At 32.0% G+C, this 27,456-nt stretch overlaps 1 protein-coding gene across 1 annotated transcript in view; it reads left to right on the forward strand.

Annotated features, from left to right (window-relative positions):
- The window catches only part of LOC123713450 (toll-like receptor 6), a 105,269-nt gene that overhangs the window by 10,777 nt on the left and 67,036 nt on the right, over positions 1-27,456 (forward strand). The gene's annotated exons all lie outside the window — the stretch shown is intronic.

Raw genomic sequence — 27,456 nt, forward strand, 5'->3', positions numbered from 1 at the left:
GGAGGAGCGCTTATATATTAAAATGTATACTTATAAGCGCTTAAGTGATGAATTAGATAATGGTTTTGGCGGATTTAGAAATTATATGTATGCGCCGATACATACAATTTCTCCTATACAGAGTAAATGCTACCCTGCTGAGGAGTATTATGAATGGTATTTAGAAATGAGACATAGTGCCAAGTGTGTTTTTCGTATCAGTCAAGTCTTTGCATATCAGCAGCTTGTAGTTACATATGTATTAAAGGTCGCTCCATGAAGCCTGAGAAGTACTTAGGAAACTTCTGAGCAGTTAGAAGAAGCTGGGTTTATTAGCCAGAACTTTACGCACAACGGACTAAATGGGCGTCTAAGTGCGGAAACTGAGTCTACACTTCATACATACACACATACATTTCGTCGGAAAGGAAGGGTACCTTTAGGTACCTTTATGTACTAAAATTTGTTTTGAAAGTGAAGTCTAAATCAATCTCATTATGATAGTACATAAACAGTACGATTTTGATTTATCACGATAGGAAAGGCATTTAGAAGCAAGATCAGAGACACAAATATTAATATAAATCTGAAAACAAATTAGAATTTCATAATTTTTTATTTGAATACAACAATTATATATTTCGTTCACAAAAGTCCCAAGTGCATAATTTGTTTCATAAAAAAAAATTCAATTTCAAAATTTGTTTCATAAAAAACAATTCTCTTAAAGCTTCTATCAACAGCTTGACGCTGATAAATTTTATAATACGCTAACAAATAAATAATCCCTTTAACCACAGCCTACAACAGCACCCGGTGTTTAATGTGTCAAGTAAAATTCTGTGTTAGCCATAAACACATCCTCTATATCATTGGTTATCTTTAATTATCATATGAGCGTAGAATTTGTATAGTTTCAATAACTATCCTTATAATAGTTATTTAGGCAAAACACCTATAGAATATTTTATTTGGGTAAAATGAGCTTAAGTTTTTTTATTAAAACCAAGGTTTTTTATAGGTTTATTTTGGTAACAAAGGCGATGTAAAGGTAAACAAAAAATCTATTTGTTTACGTTTACGTGTAATATATATAGAATATTAGAAATGTTTATTTAGTAACTGTTGACGACATTGAGTCGTCCTCGGTATATGATGCATCATGTTTGTTCCCTTCCAGTCTTTATCATCATGAGATCAGATGGTTCAAACTATGTAATATATTTTTAGTATATTTTGTATAAGTATCTATACATTTCTGTTTTTTTATGAAAAGAACTATATATATTCTTGAACTATTTAAACATAAAAAATGATTTAAAATTCCAATCTTTGGTTTACAATAAAAATAAAGGCACTAAGGTTTTAAGTTTACGGATCCAATTTTATTACAATATACGTTGTATTAGGGACGTTAAATAAAGAATAATGGAGATACTCCAAATATCATTGAGCGTTTAATTCATTGAGTTTTGTAGTCAGCTATAAAAAGAGAAATAATAAAAGTTTCATGGTCTCGGGTCTCCACGACTCCATTTTGTGTATTTGTTTCTTTCTATAGTAATTAAGCTAGGAATGGTTCGTCTCAGCTGGGACAATGCCTCAAGTAGACGTATTACTTGTGCGAGTAATTTAAAGAATTAAAACGGATTTAATTATTGAAATTTTGATTCGCGGGCTTCGTATGTTTGGTTAATGTTTCAAAATAACACAATTTATTTCTGTTAAATGTATTTTCTAGCAACGCTTTGTATCATTTAAATCAATTAAGAAACAGAATACCATTTATTCATATATGTAACACAACGTACACTTGTGAAGTACTAACTTCTTAGTTTTACTTACATAACATAACATTCTGTGGCCAGTGCCAGTTTTCTCATTTTATTTAATGATGTCAATTGTATTATATTTCTGCAATGAACTGTTATTAAATAAATAATAGTAAATAGAACGGACGAGAAGAATGAGTCAGTATGTAATAATTAATATCATATTTATATAACTATATTAATAAGATCAAACAACAATTTTTAACGATATTAAAGTTTTTATCTAAATAAAACTTGAGGATCTGGGGAATAATACGCTAGCTACGTGTACACTACAGTAATAATTATCATGCTCAGCTTCCTTGTAGCACTTACATAAAATTAATTAGTGTCTCTGAAAATATTATACAACACATGACGGAACTTTAATAGGAAATATGGTTTTAAATATCCTAGAACTTGGTCATAAATATAATGTAATACATTCGTTATGTATTAGCTGCATTCTATTTACACATATTAAATGTACTAAGGAATGTAAGGTATAGTTAAAACCGGCACCTGTTACTATTATTTATAATTAAAGGCAAATTGGCAAGTCTATTTACAATAACAATAACATGAATCATATATAACTACACTATAACAAGCCCTTTAGCACTGAATGTTTATAAGAAGCATTCAAAGCATCAATTTTTTTTATAGAACGCCCCTGTTCTATAAAAAAAACTACTACCAAGTGCAATTTTACTTTAAGAGCCAACCCGAGGAATGAACTCAAGACCTGCTCTTGGAATCTTGCATACCTCTACACCCAATAGAACAACAATAAAAAAAATATTTAAAAGATACTAGACGTTGAAATATAAAAAATGCTATCAAATTTTTATGGTCGTATTGCTAAAATGATGTGTGTGTAGGTCATTAACCTCATATTATTAAATTACTCAACGTCACTTCGTCACGATTGGGCCATGATGACTCGGTCACAAATGGCTTTTTTAGTTTCAATCATGAGCGCATTATATAAATTAAGAGAATTTTATGGTGTTACAGAATAATATGATTTTAACAGAAAAAAGAAAATTAGTATTGTGTTGTAGAAGTGTTACGTGTAACTTTTTTGTTAATTTACTGAAATTGTACTTTAATCTCAGTAAGTATTTTTATTTTATTTCTCCTTACTAGGGTTGCCTGGAAGATATCGCTGTATGGCGATACAGCCGTAGCTGTTTATTGACGTAAGTTTAACTTCGGTAACGAATTATAAAAAAAATAGCTGTTTAATCTGTCCAGCTAGATAAGGTTTTTATTGTATTCATCATTCATCATCAACATCATTTTTTTCGTTATTCTTCACTTATTAATTTGTCTCGTACGTGAATCTAAGAAACAAACATGTATTGATTGCAATATAATTTAATGAACTTGTCTCATTACAAAAAAATGTATTTACTTGAGAACCTTAATATATACGAACGAGATGCACCTCGCCATCCGCCGACCCGATTTTACTCTTCTGGGCTCATTCTGATATGTTCTTTAGTGACCTTTTGAATCAATTAAATATCATACTAAAAAGTGAATTTAACATCTCAACCAAAATCAGTATACACAGAACGTTTGTTTAAAAATGAGTCGTGTTGCGGTTCGGTTAAATAGTTTGCTAGTATTTAGTGGCTTTCATTAATGAAGTCCTTTTGCTTCCAAAAATTATTGTTTGAATATTTGCATACATATATTAAATATTTTGTAACGCGTTTGTAAAATGTTATTCTTCTAATGTTTTAGTGAATTGAGCGCTGTTTACATATTAACCAAAAGACTTTTGTTCTATGTCATAAAAGTGTATGCACGCGATAAACTTCAAAATAACTTGGTCAACAAATTAGTGTGGATACTTAGGAAGGTTGTTATTAATGTTGAACTATTTCAATCTATATACATTATTGTCGCAAAACGTCTTTCCAAAATACACGAAGGCGGAAGCTTTTAATTAAAAACACTTTTGTACTAAAATATTCACTTTTATTTCATAAATTTTCACCTACACGTTTTATTTTACATATGATGCGATGTGTATCTTGTATGTCAATTGTCATCAAATTATTTGTTCAGAAAAAAAATTGAACAAGTATTTCCACCAGATATTAAACTTCTACGGAATGCCTTTGGCAGCATCTGTTTGCTTGTATTGTTCGATAGAAGCCTTAATATCATAATGGTACCTGAAAAAATAACAAATGATTGGTGAAATTATGTCATTACTTAATTTAGTTTCATTTATTAACGGAGAGCAGTGTCGGCCTGTTGGCTTCAGCGAATGACACTCATCCCTGAAGTCGTAGGATTCCGACTGCGCACAATAGACTTTCTTTCTATGTGAGCATTTAACATTCGCTCTAACGGTGAAGGATAATATCTAGTGAGGAAACCAACATGTCTTAGACCCAAGAAGTTGCCTATTAGACTTACAAATGATCATGAAACAGATTCAGAAATCTGAGACCCAAATATAAAGAGTTTGTAGCGCCATTGCTTTATTCATTAACACTATTAATACTAGGTTATTTTTCTGTGAAACCAATCCAGAACGGTTAAACGTCTTATAAAGGCAAAGAGGAATTTTATACTGGCGACGAAGATTTTTAAAGGTGATTAAAATGATGATTTACATTAAGAACCTCACGCCTCTAATCAATTTTTACGGCCTCTCTAATGAGATTTGTTGGCATTCCTCAATTTATTGGTAAAACAATGGTAATTTTATATCCTCGTTATTTTTACATTACAGAATTACGTTTGGTTAAAGCTCTTATAATGTGGTATTGTATACTTTAAAATGTTGATGTTTTAAGCCTCTAATTTTGTTTGTAATAAAACATAATAATAAGGATAGCCTTATAGCTATTTCCAACACACAAATGTACAGTATATACAATATTCTTAACCTACATAGTAATAATAATAATAAATATTTTATGAATAAAAAATAAAACAAATTTAAAAAGTGTGGTCCCTGTGGTAGTGTACCTTTAATGCTGGCAATATTTCCTCGCTGTATTGCGATACTTAGTGTTTATTCTATTATCAAGAAAGTATAATCATGGTTAGTTAGCATTCTATTTTAATGGACTAGAAAGTGAAATTTTATGTCTAAATTCGCAATTACCTCTTGCTGGAGCGGAGAAGATAACGTCTTAATGAAATCGGTATTTAGACTCAAAAGCTCGTGTTAATCCGCTCCTTTTCTGGGGCGGACATCAGCCAGTTCGGGTAGAGCCTCCGCTGGTGTGGTGTTCACGGCCTGTCTATAGTTGGGCAGGACTCATCTCAATCGTTGTCTTGGTTCATCCCTTGTGAGGGCCGTCGGGCAGATTAACGACTCGCAGTCCAGGCCCGCGAGATGACCTGAGAAAAATAAAGCTGTATTATCTTTCCTTGCCGCGATGTCTTGTCCGGTGGTGGTACGGAAGTCTCGTTTCCGAAGGCCTACATCAGACCGAGTGCCACGGTGCGAGGTACTGACCAAAAGTGATAACGTTTGTATATCAACAAGAACCAATGAATCAGAGCCCATAAAATAGATTGAAGAGTACTTTCAGATCTTTTCATAAAATATTAAAGTAGGGCCAAAATATTGGTCCTGATATAAGTAGAAGGCACAAACAGGCGCGTGCGATTCTGTATGATTATTTCTTTGAAACTGGTTAGGCACGAGAGACCTGAGTACATTCTCATAATATCTCTGCATAAAAAGCGGACGCCAATTGAATGTTCCCATCGTTAAACACAATTTTATGTCGGCTCGCTTTGTGTTCGAGCTTTTGAATTCCTATCTTTTTACCTATTCTACAACTGTTATTATATATGTTTTTTTTTACATTGAGGAAACATATCTAATAATCTAAACTTGCACTCACTTGCGCGAATATATTGACAAGTAATGTAAGATATCTAATCTAGATAAATATAAATTTATCGAAATAAAATGCTAAACGAACGCATGAACGCGCGTACGAATGTTTGGTTTTCGTTAATATTATACATAACAAACCAGGCTGTAGGTATAAAATAATACAACTCTTCGGAAGTATTTTATTGGGTGGCAAATGTTGAGGCAGAATACGAAATTTCACCCGTATCACCTCTGTCGTTCGACAACTGAGCGTTTCCTTAGGGAGTTTTTGCCGTGCAGGATCACCTGCCTACTGAAGTATTTCCGAACCAATTCTTAAAAGACCAGCAACGCATGGCATTGAGAGTGTCCATGGGCGGCGGTGTAATTTAACTCATTCCCATTTGCCCACAGTTCTATAATTTAAAAAAAATGTCAGACGAATATTACTCCCATATTCTTGCAAATATCAGCGATAACATATGAAATTATTACCGCAAAATCGATTCCAGCCATTCATAAACATGTTTTATCTAAAACTATTAATTATGTAAGACATAATGTTTTTTTAAGCGCAACATAATAATAAAAAAATATTGATTGTAAAAAATTAAAGCATATTAAAAAGAATTTCGAGCAAATAGTGGTATCAGATGCGCAACATCCCTGCGCCCTATGCAGCTTTCTTCGCTGTGCAAAATCTGCCAATTACGTGCCGAGACTAATAGTAAACTAAGGAATTCTCTACACATAGTAAAATCGTGGTATAAAATACAAAAACCTAAAAAAAATACCCAAACAGCTCATTTACAGTCCCCAATTATTGTGAATTTTTTCGAACGCTCGTCCTCACAATGATAATTTGTGCTTCTGAGAAGGGTTCACGCGTTTTGAAATATTTACGATACTTGAGTCAGAAAGCGAAAGTCAAAATTGGGCCAATTTGCATACAAAGAGATGAAGACACATAATGGAAGACTTTTGATTGAGTTTGCGTTCCAGGTGACGCATTTAGGTGAAAAAATCTTGCCTTTCAAATTAAAAACTATTGTTTTCGTCTGAAGAATACTACTCAGTACTTTACTTTTCCAAATACCAGACAATATTATTGAACTATTATAGCTGTTTCCTAACTTAGAATATCTCAATTTGTAGTAATCAAACTTTACTTAAGGAAAGGTGGACAAACATACAAACACTTACGAAATTAAGCACATCCGCAAGCATAAATAGTTCAACATTTTCAAACTCTAATAAATTTCATCAATACTCAGGCCATAAATATTATTTTACCTACATTTATCTAAGTAGTTTTAACATATTAAATTGAAATCTAAAATACATAATACTAGAATCGAAAGAAAGATTATAATAATAATAATCTACAATCATACATTTTAGATTGCATTTGTCTTTTTATCAGTTTTCTTTTTATAGTCATTATAGCATGCCTGCTATTAAAATATTCTGAATTACTTTCGACCCAATAAAGACTGATAATATTGTGATACATATTGTTTTTATGTTTATTCATACGTTTTTGCATGAATTAAATAATAAATTTAAATAAACAAAAACATGGTGCAACATGCGGCCTTATCGCTTCTAAGCCATCTTTGACGATTTACAAATAAATTTGACTTAGATTACTTCTTCTAAATTAAGGAGGATAATTTAATGATATGTCTCAGTAAATAGACAAGACAAAAAAAATATAGTTAAGTAACTATAACACAAATATAGAACTTAAATATTGGAGGGTGGAGATAAATTGTAGCACGTGTCTGCATACATTTATGCCTCTATTTGTATTTATTGTAATCTTTACTCTATAATTACAGATAAGTAGTTGCTCATACACTGAAATACATCGTATCCAACCCTTTTAAGACTCCAAAATCGGCGTGTCAGAAGGCTGTTCACACATAAAAAATTAACAACAAGATATACCCAGAAATGTAGTGTATTATTCAAACAAATAATTTCTCTTTAAAATTACAAAGCAACTTTCACTATTATTAAAAGTAATTGTTTCCTTTTCGGCACATTTGTCTCATAACCCATTCGTTTTTGAATATTATTTATTGCCGCAATGCGTTAAAAATAGTTTTGTGCCGGCCACCCGTTAAATGGCATAACAAGACGTTTACGACTGGATTACAGTATTATCTTCGGGGGTTCTGTGCAGGTAATAAAATTCTGTATTTATGTATAGTTTAAACACAATTAACTTGTTTTCAGGGGCGGTCTTTTGTTTATACAAGTGAAAGTACTGGGCACAATAAATAAGTTGTTAAAACTAATTCGGTACATCTTGGTTTGTGTGACGCTATTGAAGTGTGCGCATACACAGATGACATAATATATCTCATATTCTGATAGACATTTGTCCAAAGCGAAATCAGGCGCAGATTAACAGGCTTATGGAGTTTTTCTACCTAACTTCCGAAGTTAATTAATGCTAAATCGCAATAACGATTTTATATCATTCTAGTACATTTTTTTAAAATATTTAATTGACAATCTAATTAGGCTTTTATTTATCCCAATACCAACGTACACGTATAAGTATAGGAAAATAATGATTAACTAATTAGATCGCAGTGTACAAAATAGCTTATTTAGCACGTAATTACCAAATACTATATTTTTCTTCACGAAATAAGGAAGACTGTTATAGAAAATAATTGCCGCCAGTCTAACTACATTAATTTATTAGATATTTGTTAACACGAACCTGTAGTGGCGTGGTGTATATGCCAAACCGTACCAAAAACAAAGGGAGCCCTGGCGGTGCATGCTGGCGATAGTGGGAAGGCTGGATTCCTCTTACATTTTGGATTGAAATGGACAGCATTTGCCCTTTATTATTTTATGATTGAATATACTTTAAATAAGTATACTGAAAATACTAATATATTAATTAGGACAATATTGTAACTAACATAATAATAACCATATCAAGTTATGATTGTCTTAATAAATAAATATTAATTATTACAGAAAGGTCACTTAAAACATTAATCGCGACTTATACCTGTGATCGCACTGGTTGTGTCAAGTGAACTCTGCAATGGTCAACGCTTGTAAATCCCGAAAGGTTTAAAATTTTTACAGAAATATAAGTAGTTTTTGTAGTTAAACGGGGTAATGTGTAGCGATTAGATACTTTGAACGTGCAATTATTACTGTAGTAGAATAAATAACTAGTAGGCTAACTTACTTCGTAGTAGTAGTAAAAGATATTCAGCAGTACGCAATTTTCCTCTATTATGATTAACTAAAGCTTACCTTTTTTCATACTTAACTTATTTAATTCACTTGCGTCCCAGAGTCCCAATGCTTAATCCCTTTACATGTGTAAACAGAAGAAAAACGGCGAATTTAAGATATTTACGAGTTAGTTGAAAACCTATTTTGTATACGAAAGTAATTCTCATAAATTAAAGACTCACGCAAAAGAAATCTAAACAATAAAAGTTTGATAACAAGACGAGAATTTGGACGTATCAGTGAATTTATCGCAGCGTAATTTTGAAAACTTTTGAAGAACGCTATCTCTAAGTAACAAAGTAACATTTTTACGATGCTTGAAGTTTACCGTTTTATTTTGACTATAATGCATCACAGGATGCCAATCCAAAATACGAATTCGTTTCTACGCATACCTAACCCATTTGGTTGAAACCGCTGATCGATGAGAGCTTTGTTAGAATTGGAGTTTAATGTCTCAAATTGTTTTATGTTAATTCACGTGTAAACTTTCAGTATTTTTTTATTAGTCGTATTATAAACATAATTAATTCGTCTTATCTTATATAGTCATTGGAGTTAGACATCTGTGATAGCTAATACAAAACTGTTTTGTTTGTCAGCTTTCTTTCAGTTTTGTATCGCACAGCCCAGACATAACCAATATTTCAGCCTTGACTTGTTTGAGCTTTCGCGGAATATCCCCAGCGCTTCATGAGTACACCTTACTTACACAACCCTTACATTCACACATCCTAGCCGAATTTGATATTATTTAGTTAAATTTATTTAATATTTTTTCCTTCTGTAAATATATTATCTTTGACTATATCTTAATTGTTTTGTTTTTTGTTATATATAATTTATGTTACAAATAAATTGATACAAAGAGTTATCAACTGATACAAGAATGCACCACATATTGTGCGTTACCTAACAGACCATAAAGAAGATATATATTCATTTAATAAATTAAATTGACCAAAACCACCACCTAACTTAATACAGCCCCAAGCAAAAGGGAATGAATCATTACCATCACATAACCACTTACGCACGGCGCGGTGTAATCTTTTCAAAAAATATTACTAGCCATTACAGAGTTTGCGTCGTAAATAATAGTGTGTAAATAAATAAGTATGGTTGGTTCGTGCTAGGCCGCTATCTGATTCGAGCCTGTGGAAGTGTTTAGCGAAGATAGGGAATAATGTTGGATGGGTACGCGGTGTTAAAAGTTATCGGATGCGCTTGAGAAAATTGCGTACTTAACGTTCGAGCCTTTTTAATGGAGTAGAGCGGATTTTTATATGGATATACAATTTTATGTGCGAGATTATGTTTGCACGTATACCGAAATAGTATGGAGCTTTTATGTTTGCTTTTAGAGCGCCTTCTGCTTGATGGATTGTCTTGTGATATTTTATTTTTTGAGTGCTATACATTCGTCATACTATATCGGTTTTGGCTTCAGATTGCATTTTTTAACATGACTTATTATAGACTAGATGTAACTGGCCTTATCAGCCTGGTATACGACGTTGATTCTTTGGTCTGAACTGTCTCAGGATGCTTACGTTTACCGTTTACATAAAGAATAATACCTAAGGATTTTAATGCATGAACTCTGTTTTGAAAAGCGCCTTTAAACTGTTAAAGCATTATTTCACTTAGGTATTTTTTTAGGCACTTTACTTAAAAAGGTTCCCAAATCTTACACATTTTAATGCATATACTTATTATAAAGAAATACATTTTTTTTCTTATCATTGCATTTTCATATCATTAAGTGTCTTTCTGATCTTAGTGCTTAAAATCAATTTAAATATATCTGTTATTACGACATCAAAGGGACTCATAATTGGTGGTAAATCCGATAGTTAGCCGATGACCTTCGATTTTGGTCAATAACCGGTATGATGTTCTAAAGGATGTCGTCTTAAACGGTTTTGACTGTAATTGTAATCTCACGGGTTTTAACTTAGCATCAGGAAATATTGACATTAAATTTACTCAGGTCAAAGTTTACAAATAATACTGTACAATTTTGAGTTGTAATATGTTTGTAACTGATTTTTATGGAGATTATACAAATATTTGGTTAATTAAACAAGACTGAGACCATTAACAAGCAAGATTACTTAAATTCTTCTCGTACACCCATATAGAGTGTAATCAGGAATGTTAACGCACTTAGAAATAACTCTTTATTCGCGATTTATGTTCAGGGTCTAAACGAAGATTTATCTTAGTCTAAGAGATACCGGAGATACTACAAGTTATGTAAATAGAAAAACACTTTAGTATTCTTTTAGTAAGGTCCATGTGCCCCAACACTCGGTTGAACACCGATTTTCGAATAGATAGACTGTACTTGGCTCGGGACGTTAAAAAAAGAATTTTAGTTGTAATTATTAAAAAACATTATCAGTATTCAATATCTAATTATTAACAGCTAATCTACGTTTCTGGAAGAGATATTTTTCGAATTGTGCTTTTATTCAAGAGTAAAATAACTTTTACGAACTTTAACGTCGGATTTAAGTTAAAGTTACGTGTATGCGATGTACTTAAGATGCTTGGCGTATGTTAAAGGTTAGAGTTTGTTGATTATAAAGTACTTTGGTGTCGAGTTTTGATCGTTTACGCCTAAGAAACTTTGCCGATACCATATTTTATGGCTCCAAGTTGAGAGTACCATCACAGAAAGTAAATGCGTCGAAATAGCTTTCAGACTAAGAATAATTGAGATATAATATCAACATATTCGTAACTTTATTTAACACGGATGTTGTTGGCATCATATTTATAATTACGCTAAAGGAATTTCAAATACATTCTTGATAAGTTTTTGTGCGCACTATTGTGGGTTCGGACATGGGGAAGCCAAAGTAAACAGGTAAAATAAAAAAAACACTTTCACCTCATGTTGGAACACCTAAGGAATTAGGGACTTTCAATATATACGCGGAACAATTCTTAAAAGGCAGGCGTCGCACTCACAATCCGTGTCCATGGGTGGCAACATCACATGAGCCATCTGCCTGTTTGTCTTGTTCTAAAAAATCTCTTGAAAACTATCTAAAACATGCTCTGGTCTGAAAAGAACCAAACGAAAAGCTCAGCGCAGGTTTTTTTATATAGAACAGAGGCCAAATGACCCTGATGGTAAGTGATACCGCCGCCCATGGACACTGTCAATGCCAGAGGTCTCGCGAGTGTGTTGCCTTTAAGAATTGACGCTAATTTCTTGAAACAAAGACGTGAAAGAAATTGTTTTTTATTTTATCACTTTAGGCTTTAGAACCCACAATCGTATCTAGAATATTTTTTAAAGTCCTATTGTATAATTATAAAGGTGATGCCAACAACTTTCATGTTTAAAAGAAACTCACGCGGACACGTGCGTTGCCTGCCTTTTAAGAAATTTCTTGTATGAGGTATGTCAATTTTCTAAGTAATAGAAGTCTTGAAAATAAATTAAAATTCTTATCTTAACGTTTAAAGCGAAACGGGTATGAACTATTTTAAGGATATCTTTCAAAGAAACTGGGTTGACTTGAAATCCCAATTAATTGAGTCGCATTAAGATAACTTAATGTGAATTTTAAGATCGTCAGTACAATTAAGTGTAAAATGAATATTCAAGATATTTAGATGAGGCTTTATGCGTGTTATTGATAAATAAGGTCAATATTGATGTCAGACCTGTTTTATCTGCAAAACAGGTTTAAAATGTATATCAAAATGAGATAAACTTTTGGTGATGTGAGACAATATCGTGGGCCTAGTGGCTAGGCACGTGACTCTCAACCCGAAGGAGTCGGTTCACACTATGGCTGTGTAGGGAACCGGCACAACTTAGATTCAAAACAGAAGTCTGATCTTGCCAATGAGGCAAAATCTATCATGAACAGGTACAGAAAAACGTTAATTAATTTCCCTTAACGAATATTTTGTAGTGCAAGTCTTACATAAGCTCGCGAGCGTAAGCTCTTAAAGGCAATTCACGTAGGCAACGTTTATTTACAAAGATTTTCTATTCCCAGCACGCTTAAACAATACTGTCCATAATGACATACAAAAAGTGCTCATTAAGCCGTATTTTCCGTTTAAAACAGTAGAAGGAAACAGCACAGTTGTAATTTTGAACGATCAATCAACGTCGAAGAAACGTATTCAATTAAAAAGTCGACGCTATCCGCGTTACAGAGTGTGATGGACTGTCTTGTCTTTAATGAGAACGCCTACATTGAACAAACACTAACAAAAACAAACGTGTGTTTGACAATGCGGTGGGTGGCGTTGAGTTGACATGTAGCGGATGTGTTATGGAGGCTTCATGCCAACTAATACTTTGCAATACATACAGTATTGTTCGTGATCCATTTAAGGGAATTCATAGCTATTGGAGTATATATATATATCTCACTGTTCTAACGTAATGAATAGTTAATCAGGTGTAATGTCATTGAATATAGAATATAATAAAAAAAGCGTTGTTAAGCGCGTAAATTTTTAGTTGGAATTTTTATTTTTTTGAAAATTTATGTTTATCTTAATTGTCATATATTTTAATATAGATAGACTGTATCCTATACTGTAGAAAATGCAATACATATGATGTGGTAAGTTTTACATCTATTTATATCTTAAAAATCTAATTCTATTTCTTACAAATCGCTTAGATCGTCTCAAAAGTCTAACTGAATCCGATTTATTCTCGAAATCGATTCAAACACCGTTATTGTGATACGATCTCGTGGGTCGATCGTGTATGGGCTCGATGCATCACAGCTTCCGTGCCACCGATCTTGATTTCTTCTTAATGTGCCACCCACGGACGTTTAGCTCTTATGTGAGTGCTATATCTTATATGTACTACGTAATGAACTATAAATTTATAAACTTGGAAAGAAGACTATCAATATGAGTTAATGTTCTACCTGAAATTAGGCTCATTGGAAAAAAAGTGTTGCTGGTAACAGCAACTTAAATCTACGCCATTTTTGATTAAATGCATTAACAATTCTGTTCAACAGTATGTTAACTAATGGTTTTCTAAATAAATAACATTTTTATTGACAATTTATAAGTAAAATCAAAAATTACAAAAAGCTCTTCAATAAATAAACAAATAATCGATAAAGAAAGAGTTTCTAATAAAAATATCTTTCTTAGTCAATAAGTTTTGAACGAGAAAAGCGTCCGGAATAAAAATAAATGTATAAAAAATTTATTCAAACCGAAATTGTCTAACGGCCAAAACTAATATTCAATCTCAATCCAATTTTAGCCTACTTAGATCGACAATTCAATCCATTTCTACAGAAAAGCATACCAATATTCATATCATAGATTGAGTTACCAATCTATTTTTTCAACCAATCCTTCAGAGGAACGATCAGAGATTGAAGATTGCCCTCTGTATGAAAATTAGTGTTAACACATGCCAATAACCTATATGTCCATTTTGACAGTTGCTTTGATTGGCCAAATCAATCCCGGATAGATATCGGTGAAATCGGTCGGTTACGGCTTATGGATCGGGATTACGAACATCTCACTTTATATTCATCAGTAAAATGTGTTCATTTTCATTTCAAATAAAGCGAAATATGTTATCTCAATCTTATGATATCGCGTAAGACGTTAATTGGTACATCTTATTTTTTACATTTTCCGTAAAACGATTTAATTTATTACAGATGTTTTGCTTACATTATTTTTCAAAGCGTATTTATACATATTTTATTGCTTCTAAGCTTACTGATCGGCGATAGTACCTCGATAGGATCAGAACCTTCGTCCTGTAACCCTACGCGTGTCTTATCACCGCAAAAATTTACTACTACATCGCATTTACAAATAACCATAAAATATCAGAGTTATATTTGAAATGGCTATGGTTTAACTTATATCGAAGAGAGCATAGGCCATTCTATTTATATGGGAATTGTGCGATTCTGTGCTATACATTTAGTAGTTTTGTGACTGATTTAAATAAAACATAATGAATACGAATTTATTACATTATTACGACCCAATGATGGTCAGCAAAAGCCTTCAATGTCAAGTTGACAGATAAGGTTTTGATTACAATTAGATAATAGTTATTGAGGGATTATGTGAAGTTCATACGCAATCACAAAACAATTTCTTTGGACTTGGGAATAATATGATAAAAATATCATACAAGTATTTCAAGTTATTATATATTAACTTAATAAGTTCATCTGAATACAGAAATTTTTGAATGCGCTTCTCATATGGGCTATATATAACGTAAATACATATATTATTAATATTTTATATGCTCTATTAACACCACCCGAAACACGACAAACTCACACAAGCGAGTTAAGAAACTTTAAAACACAAATTATTATAATAATGGCATAGGCATAATATTAAATCAATTGTTATTTTCTTATGATTAAAATAATATCATCGATATAACATACCATTGTATGTTGAATTGAAAATGGTAGATTATTTAGCTTCATATATAAGTTTATAAAGAATAAACATGTTTTGCTTATTTTTAGGCGTACTAGAAAAAGCACACTACGTCCCTAATACCGTAATATTTAAATATAACAACAATTTAGATAACAAAAACGATTTGAGCACATCGAAAGGATACTCGGAAGCATTCTCAGCACTGCCAATGATTCAAGATATTAAAGAGACCATTTGGCAAGCGGCTGGATCGTAACTAAATACAAAAAGTTGCTTTTTCGCACCCAACGTTGGCGAATGTTATTTTCATACAATATTTTCTTTAAGATTATACTGTTATAAATTCGATTTTATAAATCTTATTTTGTGCCTGTGCGTTAATTTTAAACCTTCAGCTTTATGAAAGCTTTTATAATTAAAAGTTTAATCAAAATGAAGCTTCTAAAAGCCTATTTAAACGTAACCCAATGATTATTATCAGTAGCGAGTAACGAGATACTATAGAGCCGTAATCGAATAAGCGTCAACTATACATATGACTGCCTGGTCGAACATATTTACTCAATTCATGAGATTAGACAGTATATAGAACAAAGACAGTGAAGAAATGCTTTCAATCACATGTCTTTCTGTTCTCGTAATTTTAATCAGTATGAAAACGGTATACATCAATTTAAACTGAAATTTTGAAGACTCCTCTCCCAGTCGTGTTACAGGAGTTTCTCTGTATAAATGTATTCCATTACAGCATAACGCTGAAAAACTTACTAAAATAGTACAAGCTTTCATAATTGTAATAATATATATAAATCTGTTTTCTCCAACGTGATGACTTTGCAACAATGTCTTTGTTGTCATCACATACGAAATTCATATAAATATAATAACAATATTTTATTTTATTACTGACTGGTAATGTGTTGTGTCGTACTATGTGTATTTTTTTGGATTATAATAAAGTTATGTTGTTATTATGCTTCAAAATAGCATTAAGGGTAGACCATATATACATAGACCAGGTTTTATAAAAAATATTGCCCCCTGTTCTCCAAAAAAAAAAACTTTATTTAGCAGTAGTTGACAACAAGCTAAATAAAACCCCTAAACAAGCTAAAAAAATATACGTAAATATTGTAACATTTCTTTACTAAAAGTGCTTACGCTGTGGAATTGCGTACAAATGGATGAATAGAGCCTACACTGTCGGTATGCGACATTAGGCTCCGGTGGTTTTGAATGTAACCAGCTCTTTTTAAATAGATAACCAAATGAATGGGAAGACTTTGTGTGCCTCTTAAATGACGTGTTCTCTTTTCAAAACTTCGATCGTGTTCTTTAAAGGTATTTATTACTAAACGAGAATGACACGCGAGTATACAATGATTCAAGGTATTAAAGAGACCAAGTGGCAATGTTCTTAGACTGTTATAGTTTTATTATTATTTATCTCTGTGTATTTTTTTTATTTATTTACTTCCCACATAATTATTCATTGTTTGCAGTTACTACTAATACGATACAACTACAGGCAATACCTTTACCGATAATTCTACATTAACATATATAACTAATAACGTAGAACCAGTATTTAGATCATATCCACGTTATACACACGTAAGTATCCTAAATAAGAAATTGCAAGCTCTCTTCTGAGGTGTAGCTGGTGAAAGTATGACGGACATTTGTAATATGAACCTAAGGTTTCTTTATGCCTTTTTGCATATCTTAGCAAAAACACCACCACCACCGTGTGTGTGTGACCATGTGGACCACATTAAAATATGTGATGTCAGCTGTATAGTAATAACATGATTTATTAAATGAAGTCGAAAGCATATCCCTTTGAACATTTCATTAGAAGCAAAGGCACATGGCGTATCGGAGCTCCTTGCTTGGATTGCGAGAAACAATAATTGTTTTGGGCCTAATTGGTATCTGCCCCATGCTCCATCAATAGTTATAGGACTTCAAATATTGTACTTAGAACATTGTCTAGTTAAAATCAAAGTTTGTTTGTAGACAACTGTGATCTCTTCTGAATGTCCCTTGATACTGAGCTTATAAAGCATTCAGCGGGGCATGCAATCTTATATAATGACCACTTAGGAAGATCGATTCTTTGTTTAGTCATAAAGACCTTATTAATACAAGGAATAATCTATGTTACTTTGCATTTTTTTGCCAATACCTTTGATACCAATTAGTAACAAAGGAAGCTTTCACGTCTACGTAAATATCATTCATATTTAGACTAATAATGTCAGGAGTAAGTAAATACGCTTTGTGAAAAGGTTCCTTAGTAAATTAGGTACATGATAATTTATCAAAAGTACATGTATTCGAGACTTGTGAACAGGGAACAAAGGGATCCCGTGTAAACAAACATGTCACCCAATTAACGTACTCCACAACTAACATCATTAAAACGCTAATTAAACGCATCTTAAGGGGATTAAATATAAAATTAGACTCTGTTAAGTCTCGGTGAAAAATTAATTAAAATTTAAGCCCTGTTTCCGGCAGACAGAAAGGGCGCGCACTGTACGGAATCAGTCATTCGAAATATGCATTACAATATGTTCGTAATATGATTATGTTTATTAATTTCACTGTAATTAGAAGTGCATTTCAACATTTTTCATATCTAAGTATCATTAACGAGGTATCATCAAATGAATTTAGTTTCAAACATATATTTAAAAAACAGGACAGATTGTTGAGTATGTGGAATGAACTCATTTTCCGCACTTAGACGCCTATTTGGTCCGTTATGCTAATTAAGCCTGCCCAATTCCTTCCAGAAGTTCAAAAGTTTGCTGCACTCCCTTTTATTCCAACATTTTTCATATCTAAACATCTTTAACGAGGTATCAAATTAATTTAATTTCAAAGTAAGTCATACTCCTGGTATGCTATATTTTTTATAAAACTGGACTAATCTCTGCTGATTGACTTACAGCTTATTGGAGAGCCCATCGAGCGCCTATTTAGTCGCTGTTTATGGCCACTTTTATATCTTTATGGAACATAAAGTTAAAAGTTGAAAAAAAAACATTCTTTTTTTGTTAATAAGAAATGAAGAAACCGTGCAGTATGGCACTTGGCGATGTATATGTCACCGGAATATAACAAAATCCGCAAGTTTATAAATATCTTAGGAAATTCATAATATTTCGTAGAATTCAAAACTAGAGATAATTTGTGTTACGTTTCACCCAGATTTTCGCAATTCGACGAACCGAACTAACGCGTAAAATAATAAGTAAGCGAACGAAACGAACGAACTTGCGGATTTTGTTATATTCCGATGACCTATATAAAGAAAGAATGAAACACTAACGTGCTTCTACGTATGTATGTGCGTTATTTGGCGGGAAATGATGATACTAAGTTGTGGAATTCAAAGAACATTATATGAATAAGATTTATTTTAATTGTTAAGATAGCTAACCTTACTTATTGGTCTTCGAACTTTGATTGACTTTAAAGTCTCTTAATTCTCGTTCATGCATTTTCCTTTATTGCTTAACATTTGCCGTGCTAATCTATATATTTTTAAATGTAAATTAAATACATTAAATCTATAATCGACATCACTGGAATGGTTCAGATTTTAAAAATAATTGGAACTCGTCCATCCAAAGAAAAACAAAATTAATTACACAATCCAGAATTCAGATTATCGAATAATTGCATTGAAAATCGGAGATATGCTGATATGGACTAATTAAGGGCCAACATGCACAGAAGGACAATTAAAATGCGATTGTTGATAAGTGAGCTATCAAGGAGATTCACACCTTATTAAGAACGTATCGTTGCCATCGCAGCCATTTATCGAATTCAAAACCATTCATTAGAGCTAACAGTAGCAAGTTATATATGAAACTGTTATACGGAAAATAATTTGGAATAAATTCTATTTTTAAATAAATTAATCTCCATTTTTGTATATAGAACGATAAATGTTCTCATTAAAATAATTTTGACGAAAACGGGAAACATATCGATTGAAGATTATTATGTACTAATGACTGCAAATTTAAACCGTATCTTAACATCATGTTGAAATATTTAGTGATAAGTTAAGCCATACATGAAGCTTTAAACTGAGCTTTAAGCTTCGAAACTTTCGAAACAGAAAACCTCATATATCGCATATATATAAGTTATAGTGATGATTTAGATACATTTAACAAAAGAACATGTAATTAATTAAAGTTTTAACCCTTATTTGTTTATTACGTTCCTATTACTTAACAATTAAAAATTGATAAAGGGAAAATTATCCCTGTCGGAGTGTACCTTTAATGCTGGCAGCAATTCTTCTATACTTATTACTTACTTACATACTTATTATTTACTTACTTATATACTTCTTCGTTGAGCGAGGAAAGCACTAGCTCTGCGGTCATCGGTACTATGTACCAGTCACCAACTTAAATCTTTAATTAGCGCCTGTGCAATTGAACCGAAGAGCGACGGTCTCTATTCCAAACAAAAAAAAAATTGTATAAGTTTATATTATCGTCATAATTCTTCAATAGTCGGCAATAAAAGTATTTTAATAAACTAAGTATCGAAATACTTTAATTAATTTAACATGCAGATTTATTAAATGCACTATAACCTCATTCGAGGTTTGTCTTCAGTGCTAACTTTGAATTCAGTACTAACATCTACGGTTAAGTTTTCATATAGAACAATGTTAACCCAGATAGCAAGGTGATCGTAGTGTGCTTGGAATTTAATGCAAATTTCTTCAGTAAAACAGCTAAGTTCTTGAAGGGAGGTATATAAAAGGAATTATGTTGAAAATATGTATTTTTATACAGAGGAATTCCAGCTAGTTTTTAATACATTGTTTTTTTGTCTTTAGGCCTTCTTGTAATGTATTATACTGTATACCTTATACAGTGTAAATAACCCAAGGGATGTATGGACTGAGAATCTCGATAGCGTCTACGATATTGTTGCAAACGCTGAATCAATGTCAAATCCATTTTGATCAATTGGGATATGATTGCATGATCGCTCTATCCTAGTCAAATTAAGCGTTTATATCTGTGCGACTACAAATTATATACAAACTCTACATTATGTACATTATTATAAGATTAATCACTAGTATATACCGTTAAGTTCTGTGTGTGTGTGTATGGTTTGTGAATACTTAAATAGATTATTTCGCTACAGTTGTTTTACAATAGCAGCGCCAGAATGTTTGCAAGAGGGTTGCCTTTTTGGGCTTGCGGCATCTTGTCTTTATTACCAAATTATTTTACTATAGTGATATACCGGCTGCCCACTGCAGTATTTCTGAACCAATTCGACATAGGGTCCTTAAAGAAAAGAGCGTACCAAAGCTTAAAAGGCCGGCAACGCTGTTGCGAGCCCTGTGGCGATCTAAGTGTCCACGGGTGCCGATATCACTTAACGTCAGATGAGCCTCTTGCTCTTTTGCCTTCCGTTACATAAAAAAGTGTATGATATAATAGAATGAAAAAAAAGCACCTTTGAAGTAGCTCACGCACTATTGACTGTATGTTAATTATTTCTTTTTTTATAAACAATAATGTAAACTCTACAGTTTACATTGTTCTTATATAGCAATACATACGTGAGCAACATGTATGTACATAATAATTTAGTTATCTGCTGCTTTGTTTTTAATAAAACCATGCGCCTATTGAATTTTAGTATGGTAGTTTTTTTCCAATTCCATATACTTATGAAATCAATGTATACAAAAAATTGTAAAAACCATTTAAAAGAGTAAGTATAAAAGTTCCTATGCATTCTTTGAATATGAAACTTTTATATGAAACTAGTATTTTTTTTATATATTTAACTTGTAATTTTGACTTTCAATAGAGGCGTTTTAATAGGCCTAATTGAAATAAATGATTTGACTTTGACTTGGAATATGTATTTTCCTATTTATTAGCTATTTCTTGTTATTAAATTATGATATATAACTATTTAAATTATCTTTGTTGCTGCTTCTGTATCTCAGTCCATACTCTAGCGGACAGTTTCAAGCTCAGAATTCTTAAAATAACAATGCAATAAGGCTTAGTTCTTGACTAGGCTAATATAGAAATAACGTCAGAGAATGCTAAGTAGTTCATAGTTCCAGAACTGAGAATGCTAGATTCGCTTATAATTCAGAGAAATCCCAACTCAATCTTTGAAACCGTCTTAGTATTATTCACGTATTCAAATTCTCATCTCCAATCTCCCGAGATCCCTAGAGGAACAATCATCTTATAAATTCATACAAGAAATCTGGTCTCTAGTAGGCCGTAGTGGGGCTCAACATAAACTGGTAATGAGTGTTTGCGAAATTCGTATATCAATCTTAAACACGATGTTTGTTAGGAGATTTATGATTTGACGAGATTGTAGGTTTTACCGTTTACAAAACTGCCAGTTTTTAAACGTAATAACATTTTGTTTAAAGTGATCTACGAGTCTAGTACGTTTATTTTGACGAAGGGCAAAATGGAGTCATAGGAGTTGTTTGGATTAATACCTGCAGGATGGGAACCTGGTAGCAGGTAACTAAAGTATTTCCGAATCAATTGGACTTAGACTCCTTCAATAAAAGAGCCTACCAATTTTCAAAAGGCCATCAACGTACTTGCGAGCCCTCTGGGAATGTGAGTGTCTATGGGTGGCAGTATCATTCAACATAAGGTAAGCGCCCCCCATTTATGTATCACAAAAAAAAAATGGAATGAAATTACGTAGATAAAAATTGTTCACATATATAATTTTTTTAGAGATAATTTCGAAAAAAGTATAGGTACTCTTAAAAAATTATATGGACCAGACAGACAGTATCCTTGTCGGTACACACGTCTTAAACACACAGAAAAATCATCGAATCATCTAAACTATTCGATAGTATATATAGTTACGTATATGAATACACACAAAACGTTTGAAGATCGATGCAGCATTTTTAAGGGGAGTTCAATTACAAAGTAAACGAATCTACAAAACATCTTGAAACAATTGAACCATTAATATTTAAAGTATATGTCGGTGATTCAAAACCCCAAAGAGTAAAAACAAATTTAAGTCGAAAGCATTTGACTACAATGATTTTATCTCCCCACTCAAACCGCGATTCCATTTAAAGAGAAAGGTTTTAAGGGATTAACTCTTTTAAGATGTAAAGAAAAGAAAACCCTGAAGCCATGGTTTCCTTCACGGCAATCATTAACGTAAACAATGTCCTTCATTTAACGTAAATATTTTGCCTATTTCACTTTTCCCCGACTTTGCGGTTTCGGTTATATTTAATTATATAAGAATGTCTATTATTGAGAAAAACACTTTTTGAACGGATTAAAGCTATGTATTATTATTCAAAACTTATAATTATTTACATAATTCTAATTTTCTTTTACCGACGTTTCGCGTGCTCGGCAGCGTGCTCGGCAGCGTGCGTGGTCACGGTGACTGAAGACAAAAGGTATTAAATGTCAAAAGTATCACAGCTGCAGAGAAAGTTGTTTTATCTGTATTACACCTGGGATCCAATAATATCCAAATTAAAATCTGAAGACAAACAATCCGCGAAAACAGAGGACACCGTGAGTCATTTTTGCAAAAACCCGTCATCTTTTAGTCGATATCAACTTCGGGGCAATAAATACAGATAAAACAACTTTTTTATATAGATAGTTTGATTATTATGTACATCATACATTGGAAAGTTAACGTTTAGTACCACAATTTGAACCTACTAATCTACGCTGTGCAAGCCAGGAAACCCTTACCAAAACTACTTAAAAAGCTTCTACTAATAAAAACATAGCACAGATTACTTCTTATACGTCTATTTTATAAGAACCAAGTTAACCATCTTTCTGTATCGTGTACTATATTATAATTAAAGGCGTATTATTAACGGTAATATAATCATAAGTTTGGAGCATTCAAATGCTAAACCATCGTAAAATTCATGGACCCTTAAACTTTAATCCATTGGGAAAATACATTTTCCATAAACTGCACAAAACTTTTTCCCGTTTCAATAAAAAATAAGTTTATTGTACTGCCAATTTTATTGTTTAATATAATTTTTGTTAGTTACCGAACGCTGGCCAAATTGTAGATTTTATGGCTAAACGTATTTTAATGTATTTTTTATGTTTATTCTAATGTAAGCTCGTAAAACTTATCCATAAAAATACAAGGTATACAAGTGTCGTTTTAGTTGTTTTTAACATAAAACGTACTAGACTTTCCTTTAAAGCTATCATTTTACGACAACATTCAGAAATTAGATTTTTTAGTCGAGTACCTATTCTTAGCACGCGTCATCATTTGGGTGAAATAATTATATCTCTTAAATAATAATAACTCTTTACCGTACGACCAAAGTTCGAAGATAAAAAAAAAAATATTGTCGGACGGGGACTCGAACCTTCAACTTCACGATTATAAACTGCTAGACTTATTTAACAAGGTTTTATAGCTCAGATTTTATGATTAAACCTGAAACTGTTACGCACGGTGCGTGCGCATCGGTTTAGTAGATTCAAATAGACACCGATCCCATATGTATATAGAGCTTTTTTGCGAATCTAATACTAATTGAAGTATCAAACATTGACTATGTCCACGATCATAGTCAAACTATGTTACAAATACAAAGCGTATATAGATTACATATTACATAAAGGTAATTCAAAACAAACTCAATTCTCTATTTTTATCTTCATTTATAACAAGTCGACAAGCCGCAGCGAGACAATAAAGCCTGCTTTGATGAGATATTTCATAATGATTATTGCTTATGCCCGCTTCTGGGCACCACTGTAATTTGGTTAGGAATGATTTGAATAATTATTCATAATGTTAAGCGTAAAACTTTTCGAAGTACGATGGAATGTTCGTGTAATTTGAGTATAGCTGTTCATATTCAATATGTATATATATTCAATAGGTTATTTTTGAAGTGAAACTTCTTCGGCGTTAAAAAAAAATTGCCGTCAAATTTTTCGCTTACGAGCCATTTTTTTCTTGTCCCTACCACGGATGATTCGAAGAGATTCGATGCCATTAATAACAAAAATATATAATAACGATGACAATGATAGTAATTATTCTATTACAATTAATGAAATTCTGTAATAATCTTAGTAGTAATAAGGTAAAATGAAATAATTGTATTATTTGTAGTCATGTCAATGATAATAAATCCTTTTGTTAAACTTTATCTTATTTTACTTTATTTAACCAGTTTCTGTAAAGTTGCATATTAGTAGATCATTTTTCGAAAAATAAGGTCATAATGAAGCTTTACTTTTTACATGTGTACACTAGTATACGCACACATGTTTTAACTTTAATAACGTAATTATTTTTTTCATAATCCTACAGGTAATATATAGTAGTGGTAGCCAAATATGTAATTTACTAAAGTAAAAAAAATACTAAGACATACCTACTTTATACGGAATATAAAATCTTATAACAAATGAATAAAGTATTCGCACTGCATATATAAATTCCTTAGTAAATACTTCAGAACTACCACGGCACAGAAAAGAGCTGGATCTGCTTTCTGCTGAAAAATTATCTTCGCCTGAAAGTACCTGTCGCCAAACTTGTGCTAGATTCAATCTCTCCTATGTGAAATGATACGTAATAATGAGATAGATGATATTTGTAAGAAAATTAGTAAACAATATCTTTAAATCAAATTTAAAAATATTTATGGTTAAGTCCTCTTCAAAGATAGCAAAGTTTATTAAAACGCTTGTGTCCATAAGTCCATAAGTTTTATTGAAGTCTATGTAATCAAATGATAGGTCAAATCTTGATGGAATTGGTACATATATGTATTTATTTTCTGCAATTTATTTGGCCTCGCAACTATGTAAAGCGTATCTATTATATATATATATTACGTATTATAACAATATTCAGAATGGTACATAACTTAAGGAAACAAACTCCACTTCCAACTTCCAAACATTTCGGTGACCGATTTTCTCAGACTAAAATGAATGATTGATGTCCATCTTCCGGCGTTTTGTCAACTTTATGTTGAGTACTTCCTAAATACACAAAAACTTGTGTGAAACTTTATATAAATACCCGATAAACAATTTTTTTACCTTTTTTCTGTTTATTTATTCTATATCGAAGCCTTTAAATAGCTTAAGTAACCGTTAACATTTAATAAAACTGATCTGAGTATAGTCAGTGCGTTTAAACCAGTCACATAACAGAGGCTTTGTTTTAAAAATTATTGTTTTCATAATCAGGTCAAATGCTGCATTTAAATTATTCGCATAAAAATAATTATAATTATAGTAATCCATAGCAATTTGAGTTCAGTGAAGTTAGACACATTTAGGTCAATACGTGACTAATATCTCACATATTCTATCAGATGAAAGTAGAAAATATGAACTTCAACATCGGTAATGTATGGGAATGAATAATCGTGTTTTTAATGAGCACGCGCTGTTATTGTATACAAATTGAAAAATCGCTATTGTTCAATGTAAATTGTTCGAAATTCGAAGGTTTCATTTCTGTAGCAAAATATTGGTGAAATTTCGATTTATGGGACGAATGTTTTGCCCTATTTACTAATTGATAAGTTACTTATAATTATATAAAAACCAGTGGCTCTATAACTTTTATAGGTCTGGGCCTAAAATGTCTGTATATATTTCATGATTATTTGGAAATGTAGTACTTGGAAATATATACCACCACCAGTCACCAGTCTCCTGTACCTGACACACGGTGTTGACTATTTGGGTCGAAAAAACAAGCCGGATTCCTCACAATGTTTTCCTTCACCGTACGAGCGAGTGTTAAATAAGCACATATAAAGAAAGTCCATTGGTGCACAGCCGGGGATTGAACCTACGACCTGAGGAATGAGAATCGCAACGTGAACCCACTAGGCCAACACTGCTCCAATCGATAATACTCAAACTAAAAAAATAACTAAACCGCATTCAGTTGTTTTTAAATATATGTTTACTTCTACTACTAAATTGTGTAATCAAAAGATAAGATTTCAATCGTTATTAAATTGTAAACTAGGTGTGTTCCAGTGCACATAGTAACTTGCAATACTAATCTTCTTGGTGGTGATTTTATTCGATTTTTTGGCTAACTACCCTAAAAAACCTAAAAGTACTCGAAGTACTACTTCTTTTTAATCCGTTCTATATGATAATGTTTGTTTATATGTGCAAGCGCACCAAAAGAATTCACGATATACCTTAAAGGGGAGCGGGTTTGAATCAATAAAAACGTAAATAATTTGAATAGTCAGTGATGCAAAGTCGACGCTTCACATGCAACACAAAAAAATATCATGGCATTCGTCAGATTATCTCCGAAAAAGTTCTCTCGGATCTTGTAAAACATTATTGCAATAAAACTCATCATGCATTTCGATCCATTATAATTCTGCTCTGGGCTATGCATTCATTTTGTTCCAAGACAAATTCTTCAATTATAAAAATGTATTCGATTAGATTTAATCTAATGGACAATGGCATAAGAAATATGATTTATGAAAATTGAGCTGTTTTGTTGTTGATAACAAAGAATCTAATCGATCGATACAATTTTAAATAGGATATTAATTAAAAGATGCTTATGAATTATTTATTTCTCTTTGTTCGAATGCCTTTAAGATGAATCTTATCTTTGCAATCGAGATGTTTGTTCAGTGGGTCGTTATTTCGATAAGGTTTTGCGGACAAGAATTAAAGTTTCTTTGCTATTATATTTAAAGATTTGGTTTAATGATGTATCGGTGTCTTTGATGATATATTGAGAAAGAAATTGCTTTCACTCGAACTTGGTCACGTGCGGTTATGAATTTTGAAGAAATGCGTTGGAACTATCATAGTATAAAAAACTGACTTAAAAATCAATGAAGATCACAGAAAGTTTAAAAGAATACTAATAAATGTAACGTGTTTAGATCAGTGCCTAGTGACTTCACCACTAGAACCGTGAAGACAAACATCGTGAGGAAACCGGCTTGCGTTAGAAAACCTACTTGTCTATTAGATTGAAAAATTATCATGATGCATATAC

This window comes from Pieris brassicae, chromosome 8 (genome assembly GCF_905147105.1).
Source record: "Pieris brassicae chromosome 8, ilPieBrab1.1, whole genome shotgun sequence".
NCBI classification, from domain to species: Eukaryota; Metazoa; Arthropoda; class Insecta; order Lepidoptera; family Pieridae; genus Pieris; species Pieris brassicae.